Source organism: Mugil cephalus, chromosome 18 (genome assembly GCF_022458985.1).
Source record: "Mugil cephalus isolate CIBA_MC_2020 chromosome 18, CIBA_Mcephalus_1.1, whole genome shotgun sequence".
Classification (NCBI taxonomy): domain Eukaryota; kingdom Metazoa; phylum Chordata; class Actinopteri; order Mugiliformes; family Mugilidae; genus Mugil; species Mugil cephalus.
This window is the reverse complement of record NC_061787.1, coordinates 15,887,245-15,900,328: the sequence shown is the minus strand read 5'-3', so window position 1 is coordinate 15,900,328 and position 13,084 is coordinate 15,887,245. Positions and strand designations below refer to the sequence as shown.

Here is a 13,084-nt window from a genome sequence, read left to right as displayed (position 1 = left end):
TCAGGAGCAGTTTTTTTTGTGTCTGTCTTCTCTCTTCTTTTTACAAATTACACACAAGATTACGAACTTGAACTTTGTGAGGTGCGGTATGACTGGCATTAATAAGAAATGACCATGTGAAAAGCACTAAAAAAGAGAAAGTCTCTGTCTTTATTCTGTTATTCTGCTGCCTACATGAGTGCTGTAACATACATCAGTTTGAAAGCAGACAAAAGGTTGGACAAGTGATTGATTGGATTCATTCATCGAAACATAAAGCAGTGCATGCGCTATACTGCGTCTTGCCTCACAAAACATCATCTTCCTACAAAGACTTCGTTGAGGATATAGATGAACATAATAAAGCTCACAAGTTTATTTCCTTCGAGCCAGAGGTTGGATAGGGCCAAAGTCCTCCCAAGAGCCATAACTGAATGCTGTGATTACACTTTTCATTGTGACTTTTATCACATCCCCTGGATGCTCCCAAATCGATTTTTGTTTGCATTGTAACCCTATGAGTCAGACGGTATCCTGGGAAGCGAGAGTCATTTGAAGATATAAAACTGACATAATCTAGATGAATTCTCGAGACTCTGTCTCTTCAGGTTTCGGCTTGTGTATGAGCAACGCAAAGATTTAGAGAGCAGCAGGTCTGAACCCTTAGGTGGGTTGCTCACATATTTGCTTTTAAATTCAAAATGAACACAATTTACAATAAACAAACTATGTCAATACCCGTCTCTAAAGTTTATCCAAAAGTTTTTCAAACTTTTTGTTATATTACAAAAGGTTTTATGAAGGTTCTTGTATGAACCTCAAAATACATTTGTACAAAATAAATCATCAACATAATTGGTTTCTCACACACACCAGCTGTCTTAAACAGCCCCCCTGATCAGGCATAACATTATGACCACAAACAAGTTTGAGAAATCTTTTGGCCTGGGATTCATGTTGATGTTACGTAGACATGCACTACTTACCTAGACCAGACCAAGCACCCCCACCCCATAGCAATGACACTCATTGATGACAGCAGCTATCCCCTCAGGATGCAGCCTGACACAGACACACACACAAAAATGGTTTAGGAACAACAAAATATGACAAACAGCACAAGGTGTTGACCTGTCCTCCAAATTCACTAGATCCCAAACTGATCAAGTATCTGTGGGATGGACTGGAGTAGTCTTGATCCATAGATCAGTTTACAAAATGCAAAGTGACCAAGCAAAAGAAAAATCTAAGTCACATCAATATTTGGTGTTACTACCGTTTACTTTCAAACCAGCTTCAATACATATAGGTAGATGCAGTGGTCGGCCAAGGACACTTAGCGCAGCAAATGAAAAACACATAAGCTTATTTCCCTTCGAAGTAGGAAGATGTTCAGCAGTGCCATCAGTTGAGAAATGGCAAAAACCAGTGGGTCCCAGGTATACCCATCTACTGTCTGGATAAGTCTGGCCAGAAGAACTCTTCATAGAAGAGTTGCAGCCAAAAATCCAGACCTCTGACATGGAAACAAGGCCAAGAAACTCAACAATGCGTGGAAACATCAGAACTGGGGTGCAGAAAAATGGCAGCAGGTGCTCTGGACTGATGATTCTAAATTTGAAATATTTGCCTGTAGCAGAAGGCAGTTTGTTCAGTGAAGGACTGGAGAGCTCTACAATAATGAGTGTCTGCAGGAAACAGTGAAGCATGAAGGAGGTTCCTTGCAAGTTTGGAACTCCATTTCTGCAAATGGAGTTGGAGATTTGGTGAGGATTAGTGGTGTCCTCAATGCTGAGATGCTACAGCCAGATATTTATCCATCATGCCATACCATTAGGGAGGTGAATGACTGGCCCCAAATTTATTCTGCAGCATGACAAAGACACCAAACATACAGCCAAGGCTATTGAGAACTATCTTCAGCGTAAAGAAGTCCTGGAAGAGATGGCATGGCCCCCTCAGAGACCTGATCTCAACATCATGGAGTGTGTCTGGGATTACATGAAGAGACAGAAGGGTTTGAGGAAGCCTACATCCACAGAAGATCTGTGGTTTGTTCCCCAGAATGTTTGGAACAACCTACCAGCTGAGTTCCTTAAAATACTGTGTGCAAGTACCTAGAAGAATTGATGCTGCCTGGAAGGCAAAGGGTGGTTACACCACATATAGATTTGATTTAGATTTCTCTTCTATTCATTCACTGCATTTTGTTAATTTATGAAAATAAACTCTAAGCACTTCCATTGAAAGCATTCTTAGTTTACAGCATTTTTTCCAACAACTTTTGTGCAGTACTGTATGCTGTATGTGGGTGTGTATTTTCAGATTTTTTTTTCAAATCAAGTAGTCTCAGTGTGCCATGGTTGGTATTTGCTCTGATGTTTTCACCTTCAGGTGTGCCCACTGGCTATTTCTTTTTACACAAAAAAGAAATGTTTTCAATGCTGTCTTTTCTATACGGCATGATACATGACATAAAGAGTGAGAAGACAGTGACTGTAAGGTAAAATCGTGAGGTCATCTTTTCTAACTTTTTTTTTCATTTTCTTTTTTTTTCTGTAAGTTTTTACTAAAAGTAGCATACTATAGAGCATAAAGTGAGGTGGAGAAAATCTGTGAGAAGGGGGAAGTTAATGATAATGTGTCTTGTGTCAAATAGAACAAATCAGTAAAATAAATGGGTACCAAATGTCCACCCACATGTCCACCCATCCACAGGTCACTCTCACACCAACATTCTTTCCTCTTTCCTGTTATTTCCGATAATGTAAGGCGGGCAAGGTAAGTGACATCGAATAACAGTGTCTAAGTGTAATATATTCATTCATTTTCTGTCACCATAAAAGTGAAACATGGGCTGAATCGAAATCTTTACATCAAATCCAAAACACCGATACAACAAAATGCTACATTTGCTATAGTTGGCGTAGCCTACAGCATGGCTGTTGTACATTTTATGGTGGTCATTTTAGGAATCAGCTTAGATTGTTGGTTGCAGAATGAATGTATCATCCATTTAAAAGTCATGCTTTCTGTAGCAACAGGAGCTGAAGATAACAAGAAATAATATGCTCGTATTTTACCCACTTTGTAATCAAATCTTGACATATTTTCCGTGTCTGTTTCTTCAAGGTGTTAGTAAATGTTGACTTTAACACTTTTGCCGATTGACAACAGCCTGCAAAATGATAAGAATTAATAAGTTTGCAGCTCTAGCAGAGCAGGCAAAAGGAGAGGCAGTAGAATCGGAGTGAACTGCACCCTGCCATAGCCAGATGGACTTTGTGTTTGTGTGTGTGATCTCTAGGCCTTAGATGGATGCTGTTGAGTCATTTGCAGACCAGACATGGTGATATATTGTGATAGCAAAGACCAGCCAGCTCCTCTCCTGCCAGTTAATTAAAACCTCGGCCCCAGGGCCCCATTGCGTGTCACATCACATCATTTTCATCAATCAATCACATGCAGTATATGCATGTATATGTCCCAATGTACTCTGCGGATGCATGTGTGAATAGCCTTGTCATTTTGTACACATGCACACACTCCTACATTATGTTATTATGTCATTCATTTACCACTTTAAAGAGGCAATGTCATTCTCCTGTGAAACCTTAACAGCCTGTAGCATTAATTACAGTATATGGGACAGATGAGTGATAGATCTAGAAAGATATTAACGTACATGACATGATTAGATTGTTGTTTTCAAGCTGAAAAGAGCAGAATCTTAACATCAAATATATATCTGGACTGTAGTGAGAAGTGCAATGTGTTCTGTTCCAGTGTAGCTCTTAATAAGATGTTTCTACCTGAAGGAATTTGGTACGTGACCAGAAGAAACTCTGAGATCAACAGCAGTACTGAACAAGTTGCCTGTACTATGTAAAAAAATAAATAAAAAATGTGGCAGTTCTAATGTATACAAATATAAGAGGAGATAAGTTTGCTCACCACACCTACCAGTTTCAAGTTTACACTGTGTTACTGCCATCATACTCTTTCTCAGTTCAAATTAGCTTTGACTTCCTATAATGTCATTTGTTGAATGTTTTGTGTGCTTGATTCAAATAGACTCTTTCAGGTTGTCCATGTTTTTTTTTTTTTCCGCTTTTAGTGAAATTCCGCTCTTCAAGTGGTCTCCTCTGAATCATGAATATTGATAATATGAGGCTCCTGTTGAGCCATTATGCTGATCACACAGTCAAGCAGTGATAGTTCCTTTGTGGTGTAAGATTACAAGCATATGTGCGTGTGTGTGTGTGTGTGTGTGTGTGTGAGGAGCGACAGAGTACTGTTAATTGGTCTTATGGGGGTCTCAAAGAGAAAGACAACGTAAGGCGACTAAAAAGCCCGCCCCCATTTTCTGTGGTCACACACCTAGACTATTAGAGCTAGTGACTTGGTGACTCCCATTAAATCTTTAGTGAGATTATCCTTTGGGCTAGATGAGTAATTTAGGCCTTCAACTGTTTTATCCCTCTAAGGCTCTGAGGAGTCCTACCCACATCGCACAACTTACCCTTAGTGTGTCTGTGTGTGTGAGTATATCTATGTCCCATGCAGAATGTGACCACTTTGTTTCACACTAAAAAGTCCATTGGATGAGAGAGGTCAAAGGGATGGGACTGAATGAATATGGTGTTAGGATGTCATAATGGAGGAACCCAGGCAGTGAGATCCTGATAGGGATAGGGACAGGGGTCCTGATATCTCAGAAGAGAGCATCTGCCAATCCCAGCCCATTAGTGATTTTAGTGATTCTATAATGCTTTTGCAAGTATTTAATCAAATCCTCGGATCACTCACATTTCATAGGTTGCACTATACAGTCTGGCTTTTTTTATTTCTTTCTTGAACTGAGAATGACTCTACTGATGTGTTGACTGTGCTGCTGATAGCTCTCAGTCATATTCTTGCAAATGTTCATATAACACATGTTGCTCACCCGTGTTAATCCTAACACATCTGTCTTTACTGTAGCCCAGAGCATAATCGCGAAGGTGTAGCTAATGAATATCACTGGGTTACACGTTTTTCCCCTCAAATATGTCATCCAATGATTTTGCCTTGTAATGGACTGATACCCATATTGCTATCGGACGTAGGGTTCTCAATGGGAAACTCAGAACATTACATAACTTCATAACAGGTCTTTATAAAGAGCGTTAAATTTATCATGACACTACATAAATTGTGGTAACAGATGTTAGATTGTGAGTTGCAACTCTCTTTAGGGCACTGCTTTCCACTTAATAAAATTTTCATCTAGTTTAAACAAAACTAGTTGTGAATTAAAAACCACTCTGACAACATCTGTCCATACCTCAGTAAGTGACAGCAACAGTTTTACTTCCACAATCAATCATCGGTGATACTTTTTGAGTGTGCCAGCGACACAATTGTCAATTTGTGGCTGCTGTCTCAGCCCAAATGTTTTCACCCTTTGCCTGTTAATCCCATTACTGTGCCTGATAATCGTCTCAACCAGTAACACAGTGGTAATATAAATTCTTTCCTGTTCTGTTATTTGGCTGGAAACATTTGAAATAGTTTTTATTTTGAAACCACCGTTATAAATATTTTAAAGCGGTTATTGTGCTATAGAGGTATTGTTGATTTGTGTGGGAACTGAGTATTTTGTCTGGAGCTTTTCTCTCCCGGTGGCATGCTGATCCATCATCTGGCCCCTTTGGTTTTAATTTACCGGTATATTTAGAGCCCTGTTGTACTATAATTCTTATGTAAATTTGTATTGTCATGCTAATATTATGGCTACTTTGCCTCGTGAGATTAAGTTTCAGTCAAGGAGGCCTTAATGGAGCTAACAGTGCATGTCTTCCAATTAATATTGCTAATGGGAATTTTCTTTTTGCTTTATGTCACGTTTCATACTCTGCAGTTCTCTATTAAAAATCCAAAACTTGTTAAACATGGTATGGGAACCCATGGACCTTGTGCAAGGTAAAGCATCTGAGAAAGAGCTGTCTACAGTCTACTGTATACCTGGTGCATGATTGGTCAGTGTAGCCACATCTCTCTTGCTCATTAAATGTATGTTCTTTATTTACTTACTACTTAAATATTTGGTATGCACATTCATATCTTGTGATTCATGTATAGGTCTCCTGGGACTCACTGTAACTCCACGTACACAGCAGAATGTGCAAACAAAGACACCACATACCAGTACTTATAATTTCTGTTACAAATTACGAAAACTACGAATTTTAAAGACAACGGTATGGAATACTTTGTTAAATAATGACAATGCAGCACATCCATCTCCTCTAATTACCAGTTATTCAGCATCTACTTTCTGTTTGTAGCTCAATAACAAGTAAACAGTAAAACTTTTATTCTGTTACCTCTCTATCAAAAGTCTAACTTTTGTGCAGTAGAGCTTTTAATCTCCTGTTTAATAACACGTCATATCAGTCTTTCCACAGTGAACCTTGTTAGATGAGTATAAATATTACACAGCACCTGTCTGTGTGGAGCAAGGTAATACAGGGCACACCCAGTGTCAGGCCACCTATCCCTGGGGAATTATGCACGGAGGTATTCTGTCATTATCTGTGCTGGTGCAAATGGCGATAGCCCACCTATCATAATAACTATAATAGCTCTGTGATTTAGGCACACGCAGCAGATGTTGCTGAACCGAAATTGTGCAAACAGCAGGCACTGCCCACAGTGTGTTGGAGCATGCATGTAGAAACTCAGATATGCTCAGGCACACATGGATATGCAGGCTGTGGCATTCTGCCTGCAGGATGTGGAGGCAATGGGAATAGTTAAAAAAAAAATAAAAAATCAGTAACTTTTACAAACAGTGACCTTAAAAGTGTATATAACTTTGCTGTTATGCGAAAATCTTCGGGAACCAGGAACATTATACCGTGAGCCCTCTTATAAATAGTACAGATGTGCAGGAGTACGTATAAATTGCATCATTATTGCTCTGGTTAACCTTATTATTGCTGTCTTTATTTCCACAGACACACATGTTTTGCGTGTGTTTGTATTTTGTACATGCATGTGTGCATTGATTTCACGGTAAAATGAGGTTCAAGCTGCATGACAATATTACAGAGCAGATCAAGTGTGGATGTTTTTCTTCCACATACAATCTGCAGTTAAGGAGCGGCCATCGATAGAACTAACAGGGGCATATACCAACACACACACACACACACACACACACACACACACACACACACACACACGCACACACTTAAAGTACAGTGGGAATACACAGTGACTGAAATGCTTGTAGGCTAAGCATCTGCATGTATGTGTGTAGGACTTGAAAGAGACTGAGTGGAGGAGGAGAATTCTACAGAGAGTTGAAATATCTTTATTGGAGTTGTCAATACCATGGTGCATTGTTTCCTTTGTGCTTTTTGGTAGGGGTTTTGTTGCAGCTGTCAGTAGTCGGGCATTAGAAGTTATTTCAGAACACTTTGACCAGACAATTCTCTTCCAGCCCCAGTGTTGAACTGTCATTCAGCTGTCATGTCCACAAAAGTTTGTCTTCGGCATTGTTGTGAGCACAATAGACAGCTTTCTGAATAGAGTATCAGAGAGCTTCCACACATGTATGTACATGCGCAGAGACACGTATATAAACATCTATATATGGTGAAAACAGAGGAACGAGGTCATGCATCCGCATGAACAACAACAACACTTTTTGCTTCTCCTCTTTGATGTTTTGACACATTTTTGTGTTAGTCAGACTTTTGTTCTTTAAATTCACAATGCCATTTCACCCACTCTGACAAAAAAAATCTAAAAATAATTTTTTTTAAATATCATTGTCTCTCCAAAACACACATCCTGCACAGCACATAAAAGCCCACTCCTGTCTTGACTGACAGATTACTGTTATGGTGTCACACAGTTGCGTTGACATTGATGAAGTACAACAATGTTGTTGTGACAACTACCGGTGGGTAGATATGTATACATACAACAGGCAGATCTACAAAAATGATAAAGCGGTTCAACCCTGTCTAAAAGTGAGTAGGCAGAAATGTCTCACATTTGCTGGTAATTTTTTTCCTCCTTCAGAAGAACCAGTAACTTCTCATGAGAATTTCACACCATGTCATATATGCGTCTTCAGACCGTCCTTCTGATGGATGATGGATAGATTTTAAGCTGCTCACATTGTAAACACTTCAGTAAATGAATTGAAACCACACTGAAGTGCGAACGTTTGCCCTGATTTCTTGTTGACTACTTGTGAACAGTTGGTTGAAGCCTACAGGACAGATTTCACAAATAAGGGTTCTGTAAAGCAAGTGTAAATTAGATGGGAAGTTGATGACAGACAGTGCACAGACATTGCTTTCAGTCGTACAGGACATAATTAACTCTAAAAATTAATTACCTCCAAATCATAAAATAGACAGGGGCTCTGAAGAACTTTATAGATTGTTTAAATTAACAAGTAATTAATTGATAATTGATACTGCACCACGCTCAGTTACTAGCCTTGGCACAGTACATGAATGATAACAGTACACTGTCAAGAAAGTTATCTAATATGTGTGGCAGAGCCTCTGGCACTGCCTGCAATTTTCTGATCCGTCAGTCAAGCGGTTTGCAGGTGAATTACTGGGAGGGAAGTGCTGCGGTAGAATATTGAGGATTATTGTTAATGATTCTTTTTTCAGGATGGATATATTTCACTAGTCAGTCACACACATTAAAAATTAATTTAAAACACGTGTGTTTTTTTTCCCACAATTAATGAATAAGTATCTGTTTTTCCCAAACATGTCTAAGTCCAAATGATTTGAATGACCTTGAGTTGTATCGATATTTTTCTGTCAGTCAAGAAGCGGAGTTTAAAATGACTGGTGCATATACCAAATCAATACTAATACACTATAAGGGAACACAGTTGTTTTTGCGATCGCTGGTTAGTCAGTCTCTTCTTCTACCTGCTGCTCTAGCGGAAACTTGGTAATAGTTAGTATCTGCTTAAAATGAGATTTAAAAATGTAAATGAACATCTATTACGTTCAGGCCAGTTCTCACAGTGTTAATGACCCGATCAGTGAAGGCCATTCTTCTGTGGTTTTCTGAACCAGTGCTAGATATATCAATAGTCTTAGGTCTGGTTTCTTGCACACTAGCAGTGATGAGCTTTACGTCATCCAGCAATGATTGCTTGTCAGAGCTGAAGAGGCCAGCAATTGTGGCGAATGAGGTGGCTTAGCCTGCAGCAACTGAAGCATGACGGACCTCATGGCAGGGAAACCATGGTATGAATTAAGCACCTTGAATGAAATGGGACCTAGAAAGTGTCCAAGAAAAGTTAAGGATGGTCCAAGTAAAATCTCGTGCGTCCCAGCGAGAAGGTCCGAGTCCGAGCCATGGTTTACCTTGGGGGCATGTGACCTCTTTGTTTAACCTCATTGAGGTCGCAGTGATTTATCGCCAAACTACTTTGAATTCTAAGAGATCGTCAGTGCTCATTTTGAAAGACTGTCCAGCGTTAGAGTCACTTAAGACCCCCATGGGAAAATTTTGGACAATTTCTGTGCTTTTGAACTGAAATTTGTGAAACTGAAAAGGAATCATTTTTTTGTTCTCAAAAACGTTTTCTTTTCATCTTTTCCACTGCCTGGTGTGTGTGTTGGACTAAATTGGATAATCAAAGGTCACTTTTTACTAAAAAGCACCACAGTTATTTATTTTTTTTATGCATGCAGTGTTTAGTTATTTTTACTATTTTTTACTATTTTACTTTTGCAAGGAAATCTGTAGAAATTTAAATTAAGAGGCATCCCTGCACAAATAATGATATATGATTTTCTGGCTGTAAATACTGTATGCCTAGTTTACAGAAAGCCAGGATGTGTTTAGGTCTACTTCTTGCTGTAGCATTAGTAAACGTCAGACAGGGCATTATGGCCTATTAGGCTTCTGTTTTAAGGCCGACAGTGATGAAATTGCTCGAGACTGCATGCCAAGCCTGCTATTTATTCCTCTCTCCAACTCAACTGGAATGCAATTATCAAAGTCTTAATGCACTTTTAGCTGAACATTACTGTGAATTTGACACGTTGTGTATGTGTGCGTATTCTTGTTTTATGTCTCCACATCAGTGTGTCGGTGCACTTGCATATGTGCGTGCTGATGCACAAGTGACCCAAATTAGACTGGAATCGAGGTTATGTTGAAGGAGTAGCTGAACGCCTTCACTCTAGAGTGCGTGTTTGTGTCTTTGTCCCTGGTCAAACTATCTACGGGCTTCATTTGATAAACATTCACACTACTGCGCACACTGGTGCTGTAGGAGCAAACTGTGTTTCTCTTTCAAACTGCACTTTGGTGAAGTGCATGGATATGCATGCGAATATCACCGGGAATCGGTAGAGGACGCTGTGTGTTGATTCAAGCCGTGCGGCAGTTGAGAGTGGTGTAGTGAATTTGAAATGTCTCTTGAATACAGGCTCAGTGTTAAAAGAGAGCCTCTGCCTCGCTGGGAGTAGTGTTGTGGCACTGCAGCCGACAGTGTGCAATGTTGTGGAATAATGCTGTGCTTATTAAATCTCTCTCTCTCTCTGCTGCCTATCAGCTCTCTGAACGTTTCATGCAAAGTTTTCTCTCCCTCTCCCGTTCTCTGTAGCCGGCTACACTTTAACACAGTGGCACAGTGTTTACTGCCTGTACCCTGGTGTATTTCCTTCAGGCACATGGAAGCACAGTTCCACACCACCTGGTTATCATTCTGCTTTGTGGGTGTTTTTGTATGTGTGTGTACTTGGACAGCTATCTTTCCGAGAACCAGTTTAAGTTTTATACCATCAGATTGAGGACATTGGTGTAAGGTGAGGACATTTTGGTCGGCCCTCACTTTTTTGGCCTCACTTTTTGGCTGTTTTGAAGGTTAAAACTCAGTTTTAGGGAAAAGGTTACAATTAGGTTATGGTTAGGTTATGGTTAGACATTTAGCTGAGATTGTTAGGTTTAGGGTAAGGGGCTATGGCATGCATCATGCCAATGAGTGTCCTCACAAAGATGGCCATACAAGAATTTGTGTGTGTGTGTGTATGTGTGTGTTTGATACCAGTGCCACCCGCTGTAAGCTTTACAGCACTCTCTGCACCAGCCTCCAATGCAAGCTCTTTAATTACTGTATGCTTGGGTTTTCAAGAAGCAGTTCCAAATATGTAAAGCATGTGAAGCATACGTTTCAGTTCCAGTTGGTTCATTTTCTTACTCATAAGAATCTAAGTAACTGATCAGTATTGGCTGAAATCAGGATGTAAAATCCACCATCAAACCTCAAACCTGGACTAAACCTAAACCCAAACCCGAATTATAATATGTCCAATTAAATGAATTATTTTGTCTTAACACTCTTTTCTTGGATTAATTCTAATTCTTATTCCGACAGTTAAGCAAATTCACAATCAGAGATTAATTACTCTATTTTAATTATCTCAACTGGTTTGAGCATTTGAACCAGTGACCTTTTGGTCACAGTTTTATAATTCTGTCCTCCAGGCTGTTTTGCTGCTGCCATAATGGCAGTACTTCATTAACCTATAAGCTGCAAACTCTTCTTTTTATTACTGTTACTTCAGTTTGACCTTTATGTACATCGTTCAGCGTCCGTTCTAGCCGAAGAATAATTGTTAAATAAGTTAATTCTCAATTTAATCATACGTCTGATCCTTTATCACAGCACCACATGCAGCATGGGAGAATCAGGAAATGTTGTTGAACTTCAGCTATGTAAATGCTCTGTGCTTTAATTCCACAAAGCATTTCATTACTGAAAAAAAAAGGAAACATCCACAGTGCTAAGTAAGTAATATAATTTAGAGTGAGTGGGTGACTGGCTGAAAGCATTAAATAATATTGCATGTAAAAATGATTGCTTATGCAAAAGTATTCTGTAAAGGTAAAGTTCTATATTTTAAGTGGGCTTACCAATTGAACATATTCTGACACATTGCTGAGTTGAATATTATTTTTCTTGTGACAAAAGTGATCAGGATTAATCTGCATTCATAGTTATTTGGTCTGCTACACAGCCTAATCACTCCTTTCACCTGAAAAGAAATGCTTTTCAAAGGAAAGATGAGTGGAAATCCTCGACAATTACACTGTCTAATTGTCCAACGCACAAATCTATATGAATCTATATGAATCTACAACCATATCAATGAGCAGGAGATCTTGAATAGTGCCATTGCAATGATCAGCAATATTCTGTGTCTAAAATCTGGAAGGGAAAAGGAAAGTGGCAAGTTGGTGTGCAGATTCACACATCACACCAGCTAGGTCAAATTAAATAGTTCGCAATTGTGAATTCTGAACAAGATTTATGTTCATTTAATTCATTTCCTTTTCTTTCTTTCCTGCTGCTCCGGATTACTGTTTTTCAGGAGAGCCGCTTCCCACCTTTCCCTCCCCAACTTCCAGTCGTTGCCATTTCCCAATATATGAATTTCTGTATACTACCACAGAATGCCAAAAATGTCAGCTGATTTGATTGATTTGAATTTCCTGTGATCTTCATTAACTTGCAGATATTTTTCAAGACTGGTGGGATGTTTCAACTTGATGCGTTGTTGATGTGTATTCAAATTAGCGGCAGATGTGGCTTATGCTGTCTTTTAAAGTCTGGAAGGCCCAAATTTCATATTCATAAAAATGTTACACTTCTTTCCCTCTGAATGTTTACTGATTTGTTCATAAAATTCCTCAAATATTAATATGACCTGGCTTCAGCAGCACTAGCAACTGCCAAATGCACTAGTCAGGACTCTTTCAAGGATTAACAACATTACTTTTCCTGTTGATTAGTTATAAACAGATACATTTAGTTCTCCATTGCCAAAAACATGAGCATACTGCACATGCGAGAAAGTGCTGTTTCAGTGCTTTTGTAGGCAACAATCTGTAATTCTGAGCGTTTGAATGGTCTATGTGCTGTTAGCACACTTCCTGTAGTGCTGTAGTTATCCAAACTGTTTTTAAGAGGCTAACTGATGTTGGAAATCCACTGAAATAAATGATTTCTCTCACTAAACTAGGCATTTAAGTAACACATTTGCATTTCTCTTCTTCTTGG

At 39.2% G+C, this 13,084-nt stretch overlaps 1 protein-coding gene across 3 annotated transcripts in view; it reads left to right on the top strand.

Annotated features, from left to right (window-relative positions):
* The window catches only part of ctnnd2a (catenin (cadherin-associated protein), delta 2a), a 244,323-nt gene that overhangs the window by 100,262 nt on the left and 130,977 nt on the right, over positions 1-13,084 (top strand). The window lies entirely within an intron of this gene.